This window comes from Chinchilla lanigera, unplaced genomic scaffold (genome assembly GCF_000276665.1).
Source record: "Chinchilla lanigera isolate Chin_1 unplaced genomic scaffold, ChiLan1.0 scaffold00018, whole genome shotgun sequence".
Taxonomy (NCBI): Eukaryota; Metazoa; Chordata; class Mammalia; order Rodentia; family Chinchillidae; genus Chinchilla; species Chinchilla lanigera.
In genome coordinates this window covers 23,305,273-23,323,812 of record NW_004955419.1, presented here as the reverse complement: position 1 = coordinate 23,323,812, position 18,540 = coordinate 23,305,273, and positions in this window count along the sequence as shown.

Below are 18,540 nucleotides of genomic sequence, written 5' to 3'. Positions count from 1 at the left end.
TCTCTCTCTCTCTCTCTCTCTCTCTCTCTCTCTCTCTCTCTCTTTTCTTTCTTCCTTCCTGGAATTAGCCTCTCTTCCTGTAACTGAGCTTCAACTGTGTATTATTTCAAATTGTGCTTATGATATTAACATGGACTCAAATAAGATTCTCGGAAGGACCAGAGGGAATCTCTATTCATCATTTTCTATTTCAACAATTTTATTGGCCATTCAAAAATAATTACTAGGTTTACTCAATTATAAGAACAATTTTAAGTGCTTAAGTAAATTACATGTCACTTGGACAAAAGCTAATAAAACAGCTTTAAAATGGAAAATGGCTGGTGAATAATGGATGGAAAGTTATGTAATATGAATTAATCTATGTTTCCACCTCCAGCAGACCTCATGCATGTTGTTTTCTTCTAGATGCTTTGAAGGAAAACTAATCAAATTTTTAAAGAAGACAAATTATTTCTCTCTCCAACCTCAGAAACCCCCTCCTATTCTTGCTATTTTCCTCTGCTCTATCAATCAAACTAGAGAGTTGGGAGTCACCTCTGATTTGTTTTTCATGTTTTCTCCCATTGTTTAACTTGGTATAGTGGTGAAAATGAATGAATCTCATTCCTGAAACCATATAAGATTAAATAGTAGATGTTGAAAGTTGTTGCTTTAAAAATAATATGTGAATATTTGTGGTAAATTTATAAATGAACATTTGTAAATCCTCTTTTCTCCTTTTTTTCACCCAATTTGTGTAAGCACAGTTCTCCTGCTTTCCCATTCTCACTTCTGCAGTCGATCTCTCTGCCTCCTTCCTTTCCTGCCCTTGTCTGCCCAGCTCACACAGTACTACTTAATTATTTGGTATAAAGAAAAAATTTAATCCTGTTCACTCTCTGAGCTGAGTTCCTTTAACCTCTAGATAGATTCCAGGTGCTTCCACTATTGGAAAAGATACATATTATCAAAGGTATGAAGCGTCTTGTAAGTATAGTACAATTAACTTTCATTTTAAGAGCCTTTTATTCAATCCTAAATTAATTTACATTTTGGAACAATAACTTGAGCTTTATATTTTTAAAAATGGCTGCTGGTTTTTGAAAGTCGGTCTTATCCTTTTCTCACCATTATCTTTTGGAATTATTACTTGCTGTCATATGAGTCCTCAGACTCACCTGGCTGCACAGTGGAATAAATGGAGGAAAATACTAATGACCTTGTCCTACCCTGAGGGATACTGATTTCATTGATCCAAGTGTCATCCTGGGTACTGAAACATTTTCAAAGTTCCTCATGTGATTCTACTGTGCATGCAGTGATGAAAACGGCTGCCTCAAAGGAGGGTTCTTTGCTTTCTCGTGAAACTATATTCTTACATTCTTACAGAAGATTTTCTTAGATGACTTTTTCTTTGCAGCCATTCAAGATTTTAAGCATAATGTTCTTTGCATATACGCACATGCATACACACACATGCATGCACACACACAATTACTTATATTGCATCCCAAACTTAGTAGAATGAATGTTTCCTTTGTCTTGGGCAAAGATATGTGAATTCTTATTTTTTCCAGTTAAGCTTTCTGTGTTAGCCATTTGAGTGGCACTGTACTGGTGATGAAAGCAGCCACTAACCCCATGTGCCATTGCGCATTGAAATACAGTTCGCTTTTGTGCTTCTCAGCCCCATATGTTTAGTTTCAGTGATCTCCTAACCCCTCTGGATGGACGGTCTCAAAATAATACTTGATCTGAGCTTTGTACATCTCCTAAATAGACTGCTATTCAGAGCCAATGAACAATAGATGGACGACGCAGAAATCTTTAGGAATAAGATTTCCATTAAAGTGTAAATGCACAAGCTCTTTTAAGAAAGAATTGTATATCTAGAAATATTTTTATTAAATCCTTCAAATGGAAATAAAAGCAGACTTTTAATGATGTTATTGTCCAATATTCATTCATTCATTCATTACATGCTGTTTAGCATCCGCAATATGTCTGGAACTATTGCAAAACTTAGGAGTAAAATCATGAATAAAATAAACTCAGCACATGCCTTCGTGTTGACTACAGGTTAATAAGTAGGGGAAAATTCAAATATTCACACAGATGCTTAGATGTGAACTATGATAAAGGATGAAAATAAACACAGAACACTATGGGAGAATGACAGTGGAATGTTTACATTAATGTATGTTAAGGTGAAGCTGTATTGAAGCTAATATTTCAGTGATAAGTAAGAGTATGACAAGGTTTAGTGTTGAGAGAGAATAAAACTGAACTAATGAGATAAAAGCTTTTCTGTGATGGAAAAAGAAACATCTCCAAAGGCAGCGACCCTTTGTGTAAGATGTGAAAGAGTCAGAGAGAGATAGATAGGTAAGAGAAAAAGTTTCCATATGGAAGAAGACTATATATTCAAAGGTATAAGCAAGGAACATTTAAGGGACTAAAATAAGGTCAGTGGGTGAAAAATAGCATTTCTAGTATTTATAAACCCTTAAATATGATGAGCAACGAACTAAATTGTGCTATGCCTATAATATACAATCCTGTAAAATAGATATTTATTAGAGATGATAGTTGATGTGTTTCCTGAAAGTAAGAAAACAGATCTCAAACTGGTGATTGAATTCAGGAGAAAGTAAATATATGTGTGCATGAGAGGGTCAATTATTTGAAAGTCCTTCACATATGAAAATAACACTTTTCCCTGTTTCAGTATTCTCTAAGATTTGCCATGTCCTGTACCTTAGCTTGATTCACAGACTAATTTTTCTTATGCTTGATAGTTATCTATGGAGTAGAAATGAGAAGTTCAACTTCAGGAATCAGGTATATGTACTTGGGTGCTTGTTTGTCTAGATGTTTAATTTCAATTGCTAAGAATCACGAGGTGTTGGTTTACTTCCAGTGTCCCATCTCATTCTTTTTTTGTAGTTCAAAAGATAAAGTAAAACTCTTTCTGACATAAAATTTGACTATTTTTCCTTTTATGCCTGTTTTTTTTTCCCCATTCTATATGGATATTTGAGAAATGGGTCACAAATAAATTTCAGAGGGATGGAGTAAGCAAAAGGAAGTAATGTAGGTTAGACCTGCTTTTCTACAGGAGAATTTATCTGGCCACAGGGAATGGAATTTGTGGTGTCTGAATTGCTGGAAGAAAGAGTCCAGGACTGAGGTTGTTTGGAAGGCAGAGTGCAGAGGGTAGTGGGGTTTACCTTCCCTGAGATGCTGTCTGAATTTAGAATCATCACCAATGAGGCCCAGTAATTTCTTTCCTTTAAAGTTCTAACTGGCAAGTGAAAATAAAGTAGAAGAATAGGGAGCAACACTAAAATTTGAATAGAATAGTTTGGTGTTTTGCAAACTAAAAATGTGAAAGATTCCTGTGCAGCGCTTCACAAGTCAAGAACCAGGTGAAAATCAAGTTTGCTGTCAAGTTAGTAAAAACTGATACTAAGATGTTTGCTTTATGTAGCTATTGGGTTTTATCTACGTGACATCTTACATTCAGCAAAAGGTTATCTTTGCTTTTGAAGTTTTTAAAACATTTTTCACATTCAGTTCGACACTGGAACTTGGATAATATCAGCTACTTTAATGTCCCTTTTAACAGTTGTTTGCTAGTTTATTTACACGAGTCTGCCTAGTAAATATTGGTGGTATTCAGGGCCACTGATTTGCACAGCCCTTGAGACACAATTCACATAAAACACAATTCAGAGTATCAGTGGACTTTGATACATATTTCAGAAATATGTTTGTTACAAGTTCACATGCCATCATTTGAACAAAGCTACTGTGCCCTTTTTATAGTATTAGATTGCAGTTGACTAGTATTGTCCTTTCAGTGTGAGAAATTAAACTTTGATGTCTGTGTGTGACATGTTGATGAGGTTCCTGTAAGAAATATTAGCTTTGGTCATGATTTACAATGTAGGAGATATAATATTTTCTTTTCCTTTAACCTCTTAGGAATACAGTAACTTGTGTCCTTTTTTTGTTGCACATAGTTTTCCAAGGTTATTAAATTTAAATTAATTGGGAAAAAATTTGACTGTGAATTTCACAGTTGTGCATTTGAATAATTGAAATATTTAATGAAACAGGTGACAGAAAAAGCATGTGAGGGACAAATAATGTCTGTTAGAAAGAATTCTGAAGTAATTGTAAACCACTATTTAAATCAGTAACAGTGAGCCGCCTGACCGTTCACTTCATGGTGAATTGTTTTGTTTTGCTTTAACTTCGTTTTATTATTTGTTTTTACACAGAGTAAGATAGCTGTGGGCCAGACCTTAAGACAAAAGGACTAAATGAATGTACCTACATACCTTCCTAGGTATGAACATCAGGGATTGATATTCTAAATAGGGAGCAACCACCTTCAAAAAGCCAGAAAGAGTCACTAGCCCAATCCCTTACAGGAAAAGCCCCGGTTCTGTATTCATGCCTGCTTGCTACCTGACTCCCTTCCCCTTTTGATCCCAGTTTACTCAATTTTACCTGAACAATTATACTTGTAATCTTATTGGCTGACCATAGTTTTGTCCCATCTCATGCCCACCTTGTAATTTCCCATTTTCCCCCTTTCTTGGACCCTCCTCACCTCAGGATTTTGCTCTATAAAGTCCCTGGGAAGGGCAAGGTCCTTGGCAATCCACTCGGGCCCCCCTGTCCCCCTTTTGGACAGAAGCTTTCTCTCCCTCAATAAATATATTCTTCTCTTAGCCTCCTTTGCTCCTAAAATTCTATCTTTGATTTTAGAGAAAACGAATTCATCCTATGTATCATTCAGGTTGGGAGTTTTTATTTTCCTGTATCACCTGCTTGGCATAAGCCAGGAGAGAGCCACAAAAGAAAAGGTGTAGGAATCATTTTGATCTTTCATTCACATATTTTTCAGCAAGTATGGCCATGTATTGCTGTATTAATTATCTCTTTATCAGATATATGATATGAAAATTACTACCAAATTACTCATCTTTTAGGAATTCTTGCTCTAGTAAATTCTGGAATCTAAAAGAAGAATAATTTAGAGGGAGAGCCAGCTAAGGAATCTGAAAAGGAACTGGTTGAGAATAGTGAATAAAGCCAAAAAAAAGTGTAGAGAGGATGGTGAGAGAAGACAGAACAGGAGAAAAGAGGAGAGAATAGGAAAGGGCAGAGGACAAGAAAGATAAAAGAAATGTTGTGAAGAATGTACTAATCGCGATCTAATGCAAAACAGATCAAAGTGAAATATGTATTGGTTTGGTTCCCTGGGTGTTGAAGGTCACGTACTCTATTGATGAGTGTCTTTTCAGTAAATATGTGCATAATTGTTGTTCAGATGAGATGATAAAGAGCTGAATCCCTTCAGAGAGCAGACAAATATGTGTGAGAACACATTCACACTGCAGACACAGAGGTACATCATGTGGTGCATGAATGTCTGTGTGACAAGGAACTGAGAGAACCGTGTTTCTTTTTAAATCAGTTTGATAATATTCCTCAGAACTTGGCACATGCAGAATCAGACAATCTTATAACGATATTAAAATAGTCCCAAGACTCAACACTATCTTTTGTTTTTTTGAGATAGGGTCTTGCTATGCAGTTCAGGCTGGACTTGAGCTCACTTTGTAGCCCAGGCTGGCCTCAAACTCATAATAATCCTCCTGCCTCAGCCTCCCAAGTTCTGGGATTACAGGCATGCACCGCCACACCTGGCTCAACTTCGTCTTGATCATAAGATTTTCCAAAAAAATTGATACACTGTTGTATAGTTATTATAAACAGGTAAATTTATTTTACTGTGTAACTACTTCTCTGCCAAAGAAGACTATATTTATTTTAAGGTATTTACTGATAAGCAACCATATAAATATTTAATATGAATTTTATAAATCACAATGAGATGTAAAATGTATAATATTCAAGTTACACAGCAAAGCTTTTGTTGCTGATATGGCAATCACAGTGCATTTGTTCCATCAAAACAGAAAAAGGACCTGAGAAATGTTAAGAATATTAGTGGAATCACAGTAAATCTGGAAAACTTTCTGAATTGTTTTCTTTATGTACAAAAGAAATTAAACCTATGTTGAATGATGTTAAAGTTATTGCAATGCTACTCTGACCCTGTAAGTAAAACGTGCTTGGAGGTTCTTTGTCAGCAAACACCCATTCCAATGAGCCATTACTTTACTAGCAATATTATCTTTCATGTATTTGTTTCGTTGTGTGGCAGTTTGAATGTGTAATGCTGAAATTTACTATTTGATAGAGCATTGTCCCATTTTCATTGCCATGTTTAGCCCTGTTTTTTTTTTTTTTTTTCTTTTCTTTCCTACTGATAATATAAATCAAAATCAGGGCCATAAAACTTAATTGTTCATCTTGCAATCTTGCATCATTATAAAAGAGTGCTATACATGAACAGTGCTTTTATGTGTCTGAGTAGTTTATTTTCCTCTTCTGTAACATGATACAAATGACAAAGTGCTAAGAACCCACACATGGCAGATTTTCATGGTGCTATTATATCAGTTTAGGTGCAATATATGAAACCTGATGATCCTAGTAATAACTTTAGAAAGCAAGGTTATCAAAGGAGTGCCGATTTCAGCAGGAAAGAGAATCATGTACAACAGAAATCTCTGTAGACTTCCAAAGTACCCAAAGTTGTATTCTGCAAAGCTGTAATCTTTAATGTTCCAATAAAAACTAACTCTGGGGTAGCTATTGTGTTTCTAATTTGCACACTCAGAAAGAAATTTGCATAATACTGCAAAGGACCACAGAAAATATGCACATTTAAAAACAGAGGAATTCAAGATGACGGGAAAGCCATCACTCCTATACTTGTGCCTACATTTCCCTGACATTTATTCTTCATTCACTTATCAAAAACCTGCTATGTGCCTGTCATATACAAGTGACTAGAAGTGAAAATATAAAAGAAATATCACATGCCCCAAAAGAACCTATGTATTGTTTCTACCCTGAATAGACAGTAAGACCAGTATCTGACATTTTCTGTTATAGAGGTTTGTGCAAAGATATTTTATGGGGGAGCTTGGGAGAATGGCAGTGAGAAGTCAAGGTTAATACAGATCAAATGTCAATTGATGAGTTAGAAATGAAGGTGTCCAGTTGGGCGGACAAAATATTCAACGGAGAAGAAACGTTACGTGAAATGCATCAAAAATGAAAAAACTGAGTACACTGTAGTTACAGAAGAAGGTTATGTTGATGAAATTTGAGGTCGACTGGAAAAAGGGGAAAGTGCAAAGTGGAAAGTGAAAGGACAGGTTAATAAATTTATATCTCATGCTAAATACTTTAGATTTAATGCTTAAGGCACTTAGAATTCATTGAAACCTTTATGCTAGAACATGATCCAGTCTGATCTGCATTTTACAAAGACCACAGTGGAGAGCATTTTATAGAATGGTGAGAACCAAGACCTTTTAGGAGCTTTTTGCAACATTTGAAATGTGTGATGAGGTGGGGCGAAATTCAGTGTAAGTGTTGGGATAGAGAGAAGGGAATGCAGTAGGAAATATTATGAAAGCAAAAGGTGGTGGAAGAAAAGGAAGCATAAGAGTCAGGTATTATCTTTAAAAGACTGTTATAATTTTCAATCAGAACTGAAAGTCTCTCTGAAATAACATTCAATTTAACTCTATAAAGGATTAATCCAATGGGTATTTCTACATATACTTTACTTAAATATGTTCAAAAGATTTTCTCTATAGTCTCTGTCAGTCAGGTATACATGTGACACTAGATGTTCACCAAAGGCTTTGTTCTTGTGAGTTTGGGGCCTGATTTTGCCCATATTTCCTGTTTCATAGAATATAGAAAAACAAATATCTACAAAGTTCTTAGTTCTGTGACTGATCTGTGCTGTTATCTTTATTCATCCTTTATACATGTATCTTCTTTATTGTATGTATTGAGGTACAATGCACTCACATAGGTTTTTCAGGGAACAAATGAAAATTAGAAAACACTAGTGACTGTTTCACAAATTTTATTGGGACATATATTTGAGATAGAAATTATTTATATAGTTGTTAAGAGTCCTTTCATTTAACTACCTGCTGAACTTTTGGAATTTTTCTGATTTTGTTGTTTTTATTGGAGATTATATTATTTAAATATCCGGCAAATAAGATCACATAATTTTTGAATTTTTCTCACTTTGTGGATGTTTCAAATAAATACTCATAATCACCTATGTTTTCTGTGTTCAATAAACACACACACACACAAAAATACATACATATATATATTGTTTCTGTCCACAGAAGGTATTACATTCATAGTTTCATAAAATGTTTGTGATAAATGAGTTTTGATTATATTTTCAATCTGTTTATAAACACTTCAATAAAAGATGATAAAAATGTGAAAAGATGTTCAAGCTATAGACACTGTATTTCTTATTGTATGCTAGCTGCTATAAAATTAATTTTAGAAAATATGGTCAGAGTAAGCATACTACAGAAAAAAGAATTACAAATATTTTGGTTATATAAATATATTTAGGGGTAATTAACTTAAAGAATGCTATATTAATATATTTTAGTTTCTCTATAATCATGTCTATGCATGAGTATAACTTACATACCTCTGAGAGATATCTACAAAAATGAATTTTAAAATAACAGCATTCTTAAATAGTCTTTTATTTTTTCCTAAAGTGAAGCAGTTTCCGTTTTCAGAAGTTATTTTTTATTCTTCAATTTACAATATAACATCATAGTGAAATTTCAATTACTTTTCTGTAAATTAGATAGATCTCAGATTCATGAATCTCTGTAACAATAGTATTAATTTTATATCAAATTCATTAAGTGTTTGGTTAAAACTTTTAGCAACTTATCAATATGAAGTCATCACTTTTTTGAAAATTATTGATAATATGTGCACTACCATAATTTGGTCATTTTTTATGACTACATGTTTACAGTACATCTTTACATGCCTGTGGTGAATTGGTAAATATGCATAATACCTCTTTATTCCTCTTTCCATTCATTTTTGCACTCATGTCGTCTGTCATTAAAAGTAATGTTGTATTGATTCTGGTAAGGGAAATGCTAAGATTATTGAAACCAAAGTATAGAACAAATAAGAACATTTATTTTCCGTTTTACTGAGGTAGATCTCTAGCAGTTTTTAATCTTGTTGAAACACACACAGACTATTTGGTAATACAAACATTGATGACTATCCTCTCTCAATATTCAATAATATTTGCATAAAATCAATTCTTACCTTATCACATAATTAAAAAATCAGGGATTTATTATATTAATCTACATGTAACTCAAAATATTTTACTGCAGCATTAAATACAAATTTTTAACTGATTGCTCTTTAACTAAAGAGATACAGTATTTGTACAAATTTGTGATGTGCATTGTAGTAATTTAATGCATGTATACAAAGTATATGTAGTGATTATACTAAGGTAATAAACACTTTTATATCTCAACATTAATCATTTTTAAGTGTTAAGAATTTTATATTCTTCTAGTCATTTAAAAATATCTATAACCTTTGTACCAATAATTACTCTATGGTGTTATGAAAGCCCAGATCTAATTCCACTGCTCTAATAGCGCTTTGGAGCTTCGTATTGAACTTTCCATTCCCTTCTGAGTCCCTGGTCCCTTCTGAGTCTCCGTTCTGTTTGTCCATGAGATTGACTATTAGCTTCCACAGAAGAGTCAGGACACTCACGGCAATGCCTTCTTGATGGAGAAAGTTGTGATTTCTTTTCTAACTTAAACTCTTCAAATTAGGTATTTTGTCTTTTCACATTTCTTATCTAGATTACAAAACTAAATTCTGTGTAAATCTTACAACTCCAACAAGTTTATAAAGGTAATATACCATATGACAACTCAAAATAAAATTATATTGTGTTAGGAAAAACAAAAAAAACCTTTAGCCTAAACAGATATGAAGATGATCATTCATGTTATTGTAGATGTTAAGATTTTTGATGCTTTTGGCAAAGAAACTCAAAGAAGAGAAAATATCCTTTATGTTATTATTATTTTCAAATGATACATTTCAAGAGAATAAAGGAATGATTTCCACATCTGTGCCTTCACTGAATTCAATTAAAACACTTTGCTATTTATATGAGTCAGTCATTCAGATAATTAGCCAATTTCTCAATATATTCATTTATCCTTGGAAGTATTATAAGGTATGTTTAAGACTTCTACTAGTATATCTCTTTGTCACAGTTAGAAAAATGTTCAATATTATTTTCCTTTATTTTATCCACAATTATAGATGTTTTCAAATATAGTTCTGGCAAACCAAGTCTTATTTTGTAAAAGTCTCTCAAAACACTATAAAAAGTCATATTACAGCAACACATGCATACTAATATTTACAGCTGAAAAGCTCGTAAAAGCTAAATATTAGAAGTCACCTATATATTCATTAACAGATGAATGGATAAAGATTTTGTGATATCTATACATAACAGAAATTGCTTGGCTATAAAGAGGAATAAATTTGACTCATTTATAGGAAAAAGTATGCAATTTGAACACATAACATTAAGTGAAATAAGTCAGACACATAATCTTAAATACTGCATAGGTTCTCCCATATGACAAATCTGTAGTAAGCAAGATAAAAGAAAGCTGAGAGCTAGATCTTTGCACCTGGGAGGGGACCAAGGGACTGAGGTGAGGGAGGGAGCAGGTGAAGGAGACATGCAAATACGTGTCAAGTACATAGACCAACTGCCCACCATGAATGTAATCACTATGTTTCACAGACATGATCTAAGAAGATAATAATGGTGCAAGGGGGTCTAGAACTGGAGGAAGGGAGGAGCAATGAGTGGAGAACAGAAATAAAAAGAATCAAAATATGTTATGTTTAATTGCACTGTATGATAGACAACATTACTTACGGCAAACATGCACTAATAAAGAAAAAACATGCACTAATAAAGAAAAATAATTAAAAGTAATAACTTGCTATTCTTTTTTCAGCTTTTAAGCTAATATATTTCTCAATTTTTTAAAAATTTAAAAATATATTTTGAGGGCCAGGGATATAGCTCAGTGGCATAAGTGCCTGCCTGGCAAGCACAAGGTCTTGAGTTTGATTCCTGGTAGAAAAAAAAAATATATATATATATATATATGTGTGTGTATATATATATGTGTATATATATATATGTAACTTGCTATACATTTTGATAATTCTATGACTTCAATGTATACATCATCCATACTTGCTGTGATTTTCACATCTCCTTTTTTTAAAGAGAATAAAAAGTTAAAAAAAACAAAAGTGATACAGTATTTCAAAACAAGATGATAGGAAATGAACAATGGTTGTTACATTGCATATTGCTATCTTCAAAACAGTTGTTCAGATTACTAGATAAAGACGTGCAAAATTTATCAAACAAGTGTTAACTGTTCCTGTCAATAAAGTAATAGAAATAATTCCTATAATTACCTCACTTCAGACTGCTAACACGAAGCTCAGGAACAATCACTGGTACCAAATCAGTCGATGGACCATAGTTTGAGTAGCACTGACTTAGTGCTCATAAGCAAATTCAGAGAATTTGGGAAATATAATTAAAGAGAACTAAGCAGATTGTGAGGATTCATAATAAACTCTCAAGTCAGTTTGGGGAACAATTTTGCAATTAAATTTTTTCTGATCATTAGAAACAAATCAATATTTACCAATATTGGAAAACAGCGGACTTATTAGCTAGGTAAAGACAAGTTGTGTATTGTTTTTCTTGTTCTTTCCTCACTTTTCTAAATCAGTTTTACTGGGACACTGAAAAGCATGAAATAAAAACCTTCCAGAAACATGAGGCATACTTTTCAAGGAAAAGCTTACAGACTGCCTATCTGGGCATGGTCTATGACTTCCGGTTAAAAATATCCAACAGCGACTCACTGGTCCCTGGTTTAATTTTTAAAAGGACTCAGGATAACTGCAGAAAGGCAGAGTCCCTCGACATTTGCATCAATCACCTTTCCACCTCAGATCATTCTGGACTGAGGCTTCCCTTGCGTTGAGGGCTGCTATTGAGAGCAATGGTGACCTTCTGTAAGTCTGACAGATACAAAAGCCCAGGAGTCACAGGATAATTACACATATCGAAGCATGAAATCAATACAGGTCTGAGCTGCTGAGCACTTCTTCCACAAAAGATGTCCCACTGAGAAATCAAATCAGGATCACATCCACAAACCATTAGCTGTTGGATTTTATCAAAGAAGGGAAGTAGAAAATATTACATACTTTTTAAAAACAAGCAAGCAGGAAAAAGTGCCTCCATTCCAATGCAGAAGTCATGATATTCATGCATAGTGAATATTTACAGTTTGCTTACATACAGTAAAAATTGATTCCCAGAGTTTAATTCATTTGTTGTTCTTATTTCAATACCAAAACAAGAAAAATAAAAAGAGGGGCAGGGATGTAGCTCAGCAGCACAGCACCTGACTGGCAAGCACAAGGTCCTGAGTTCGATTTCTGGTACCAAAAAAAAAAAAAAAAAAGAAAGAAAGAAAGAAAAAAAAAGGAAAAGTAACAAAGGTGGAACACTAAAAGGTTAGTTTCTTCTATTTAATACTGTACTCTTCAGTGGTTAGCCATTATCACCTCTCTCACTGAATTTCTGTATCCACCCTGTGGAAGATTTCAGTTGCTATATAGGCTTCTCTGAGCAAATGAAACCTTGGGAATGAAATATATAGGAAAGACAACAGTTGTGTTCCACTGCTTTGCGCATCAATGGCTGTGAAAACTTATGAGCCTGCCAATGTGTTCTGTTCATCTGCTGTGTTGTGAGGTATAGTAGAAGGATTAGTGGCTGATTGAGGAGCACTTTGGGGAAGACTTTTTAGATTTTATAGAAGTAGTACAATATCTTTACGTCTCAGAGTCATCCTCAAGATGCCATCAATCTACTTCACCCACTGGGTTGTTATAAATTTCACATGGGTTGATGCATGTAAGGACACTTTGTAAATGATAAAACAGTTTGTATAAGCAAGTCTCCCTATGACTGTCCTTGATGTTTAATCTTGTATAGTAATTCTTGATAATATTGTAGTCTAAAATGTAAATAAGTGCTTCAAATCTCAGGGCCTTGGTGAGACCTTTAGGAGGTAGAATGTACATGGACATCTTACAACAAGGCAGAAAATCTGAGTACAGTGCCTCCAAATAAGGTATTCAGGTATTGATAGAGTCATATTTTTATCAGTGACTTAATATATGTGGGTCTTGCGTTAGATAGGAACTCAGGCTATGTTTATCTTCGTTAGGCTTGGAAAATATTTCCCCATAGTTTTCCCCAGTATAGACATATTGTAAAGAAAAGTTGACAGTAACAGAAAAAGAAGGAAATAGTCCATAAATTTCTAATCTCAAAAATGTATTATTTCTGTTACTTTATTTTCATTTCAGACATTCTGTGCACATTTTAACATTATTTCAATCATATATACTTTAAAAACACATACATACAAAAACACTATTATTGTGTTTTGGTATAATCATGTTAATATACATATTCCATAAATATCATTTTAGTGGCTGATATTTTCTCAAATGGTACATCATTTTAATTTAACTATTATATACATGTACGTTTCTTTCATTTTTGAGATATAAGACACTAACAATGTTTTATAACAAATTATATTGACCATAAATTGCCTTATACCCATAAAATATAAAACAGTTCCTTGTAGATTATTTTCTCATTTATGTTTCTTTTCTTGGGTCCTGTTTTGGTCTCTATTTTCTTTAGGTTACTTATCTATTCATGGGCAAAAACTCTGCTGAGGTGATTTGAGAAAAAAGGTAGAAATATGAGAAACAAATTTTTTTAAAGAGAGTAGTAAATGAAAAACAAAGAAATAGAACAATAGAAGCATCCCAGTATCACAAACATAAACAAATCAAAGCAAGAACATTCAAAGTGATACAGAGTTTCAAGACAAAATAATATGATTCAACAGTGGTCGTTGATGCAACAGTGGTTGTTACATTACATATCACTATCCTCAACTACAATGCTCAGGTTGCCAGATGTAAGAATGTGAGATTGCTCAAACCATTGTACAGAATAAGAAAATACTTCTTCGATAAAACAATCCTTCTTTCCAGCCTTCCAGTCTTACACTAATACCTCTCATTGGAAGCCTCTGGCCAGAAACCAGAAAGAATGTACTTTAAAGAATTCCAGCCCTAGCATCGCAAAGTAGAATAAAAGGAGAGGATGTGTTCCTGAAACATCCCTTCTCTCACATACTATTGAAGTTGAAAATCTTTCCCATGTGCTCTAGATATCCATATTTCCTGTTGTGTAAATTGTATGTCTATACTAATGCCAACTTTCCTTAGTGTCGCCTTTAGTTTTTACTAATTTCAATTCATTCTCTTTGCATTTTTCAAATTTCAGTCCCAAGTGTATATGTGTCTGTATGCATTTATGCAGCTGTGTGTGTCTGTGTATGGTCATCTCTTATTGTATGAGTAATTGGTTCCAAAATCCCTCACAATAACAAAGTTCCTAGATGATCGAGTCCCTTTTTATTGAAAGGAACAGTTAATGCTTAAATTTTTTGACCAATTTTACATGCTTATATCTGGTAATCTGAAAATCTAATTTGAGGACAACAATATGCAACATAACAACCATTGGTGAATTCCTACCATCTTCTTTAGTGAAGCTCTGTACCATTTTTAATGTTTTCTTAAATTATTTTTTATTCTCTTTAATGGTTTGGTGAATCTTGCATTCTCACATGTGGTAATCTCAGCAACTTCGCTGAAAATAACAATATGTGATATAACAATCACTGTTAGTTCCTATCATTTTGCTTTGAAACCTTGTATCATTTTTGTTTTTGTTCATGTTGTTACGTTGCTATTGTTTTTTGTTCTCTTTACAATAAAATGAAAAATTATTATAATAAAAGACACATTGCCATGAATGAAGGGTTCAAAGCAAAGAGGATATTTCAAGTAAGTTGGTGGAATTAACAAGAGTGTCTATTTTATTCTAATTTTTTTTTCAAAATGTAAGCATTCACAAAGTGTTAGATCACATTAGATAGATAGATAGATAGATAGATAGATAGGCAGACAGATGGGTGCACAAACAGATAAATAAATACAGATGGGGAAACTGCACTTCTCTCCTTCACTGCAAGACCACATTCACATTGCATTGCTCCTCTTGTTCTGACTGTCCTTTCTTCGTGGTGTATTCTTTTTCCCATTCATCACACTCACCATAATATTAGAGTACCTAAGTTCTCAGTACTTGGTTATTTTTTTGTATTTAAACATACTAATTAGTGACCTAATTCAGTTTTGTGGCATTAAAATCAGTCTCTATGCTAGTCCTTCCTGGCATCTACTGCTAAACATCCGGAACACCTTTCCTGACTATTAGAACCACATCTTCACCTGCCTACTTGACACTTCCTCTCGATATCTAGAAACTGTCTCCAATTTAGATTTCTTTTTTTTTTTTTTTCCGGTACCGGGAATCGAACTCAAGACCTCACGCTTGCCAGGCAGGCGCTGTGATGCTGAACTAAATCCCTAGCCCCTTCCAATTTAGATTTCTCAAGTCTGAGATGTCTCAAGAGAAAATAATTATCTCCATCTTTATTCCTTCCCATTTCCATTAATGAAATCCATTACTGTCAGATTCAGAATACTCTTCTTCTCCTACATCCTGTATTCAGTCTGAGCGCAGCTGATGATTTTATGTCATCAAATGTTCCAAACTAAGATCTTGATAAACTTGTCCATTTTGATACTATACATTCTAATTTAATTAATTACATATAGGAGTTTGTTAATATTTTTGTATTATTGAATACATTGCTAGAATATGATTCATTAATTTGTAAAATGCCTTTGGATTGATTTTTGCTTAGAATGTCGAGTGCATAGTGTCCCTGTTCCTATTTTGCCCTTATCCCTGTCTGAAATCAGTATCACACTTGGCTGAAAATGATATGTTTAACGTTTTTCCAACTTTTTCTATTATCTACAAAAAACTCTCATAACACTTATTGTGTAATTTTTCTAACAATGTCTCAGTTTTCCACTTAAAACATTAACCATGAAATTAGCCAAATTTACATACTTTGAAAATATACATAAGAGCAATATAATACAGTAGTAGACAAACGAGAGAAAGTTATAGGGAATATCTTGACTCAAATAGTATTTTAAGATATGTAATTTGCACATTATTTTAAATCTAGTCTATCCACATGCCCCTTCTCTCTTTAACTACAAAGCTGGGTACATAGATGGCACTCAAATTCTTTCAAGTCAAGCAGAACAAATAAAATTAATATTTTTGACCCAAAGCCTTATCATTTGGCTGAGATTTATCACTGTGCATAAACTATTTCCAACAGAGCATGTTATTTAACTACATGGTACTGATTTTGCTCTGTTCCAGGCACTGTGATAATTTAAGGAGCAATGCACGGTCTCTGCCTTCAAAACTCCCATCACCAGAAAGGGAAAAAGAAAAAAGAAAACACTAAAATACTAAACAAAATATTCTGATGTAAGTGTCTTCAAGTTTAGCACTTAGACTATATCCATGGAGAGAAGTCAGATGCTGACAAAAGTATGCTACCCTGATTTTATACTTTTCAAAGGGTAAATAAAGGGACACTGTTGTTTTTCCCTCCTCAATCCAAGGAAAGACCAAAGTCCTACAACACCCTTGGTTGGCCTGTGTCCTGGGCTTTGCCTTACCGCTGCCCAGTATTTTCAAAGCTACTTTCTCTCTTCTCCTCCTTCTCTCATCACCAAATCCACAGCACGCTTACTATTTCTGGAACACACCATGCATACACCTTTTGTGGGATGCTGCACCTGTTGTTTCCACGGCCCGGGAAATGGATTCTCTTACCTGTTTATATTGCTCATGTCCTCAAATCTTCAATGTATTTGATCCAATATTCGCCCACAGAGAATTTTTCCATTTAAAATGCCAACCTTCCATTCTCCTCAGAAATCCTTATTATTTTGCTTCTATCTTTTATCTTTTTTCTTCTTCACTCATATTACTTTCTACTCTACTTCCAATATACTTTGTCTTCTTTACTCTCTGTTGACTACAATGTAAGGTCTACGGATTTTTATTTTTCTGCTCATGTAAGTATATCCATTTCCTACTGTTTGATCCAACTTCTTTTTTTTCTGTATCTATAGCTACTGCTTCATAAGGACAAAATATTGTGCCATGGAAATTACAGAACATCATGTCGTTAGGCCCTCTGTGCAGTAAGACAACCTGTGCGAGATTCAGTATTTTACCTCTATGTACCTTCCCTTCATGTTTGACTTTCATGATAAACAGTCTACCTTAATTTGATTTCTTCACTTTCCCCTTCACTAGGGACCGTTAGAGAATCTAAATAATATGTATTTTTCATTTCATTGTAATGGCTTTCCTTGTGGTTTTGATTTTAGATAATAAACGACTGGTTGGAAATCTATTTCAGATCCCAAAACTAGTCAAATAATGACAGTAACTAAAGGAAACTGCTCTTAGCCTCCTGGTTATCAATCTTGACTTTCATTGATTATACAGATTGATCACTACTGCTCTTGGTTTCCATCTGATTGATCACATCTGCTCTTGGTTTGCATCTAGGAAACTCACAGTCTATCGCCTCTATAGTGCTTTGAAAACCAGGCTTCTTCAGCTGCCCCTTCATTCAGTCTCGATACTGGTTACAATAATGGCACATACCTTGTTTCTGACAATTAATTTTCCACATTTTGTTTGATCGTTCTGAATCCTAAATTCTTCATTATTTTATATGGACTCAATCCTACAATAAAATTTTCTGTCATTATTCCTACCTTACCAAAGAGGGACGCCACACAATTTCTTACTAGGTTGAAAAATTATTGTTTCATACAAAGGTGTATCTTCCAGAACTTCTGAGAAGTATATTCATGATCTTTCTAGATTTGTATGGCATAACTACACTGACATTCTACTTTAAGACTTTGGTGCATATTTTTTATGTACACTGTCACTTTTTTCTATGCAACTAGGAATCATTGCTATAATGTTTTTACTGCATCACATGGGGTTTTACCAGGGTATTAAATTCTATATTGACAAGAGTGCTCACATGAATAATAGATTTCCTTTTATTAACTTTGTATCTTGTTTCTATTTGGTCCAAAATCTCAGTATCTGACTGCTGATACTGTTGGCTAAACTTTACAATTCCTTCAGATTATTGCTCTGGCAGTACCCCAGTTTTGACTGTATTGAGACTTAACACTAGTAACTGGTTCAGTGGCTGGAAGCCATCCTGGAGAGGAGGCACATCCATTACTTCAGGAGAAAGCTCGCTATACTTTTTAAGCATCAGGGAACTGGTCAACCTTACATTGGGAGATTGAAGTATTTCTTCATGCTAGAGTGGTTAGCTGAATTTAAGGATTTAAAGTTTCCAGGTGAATACATTCCAA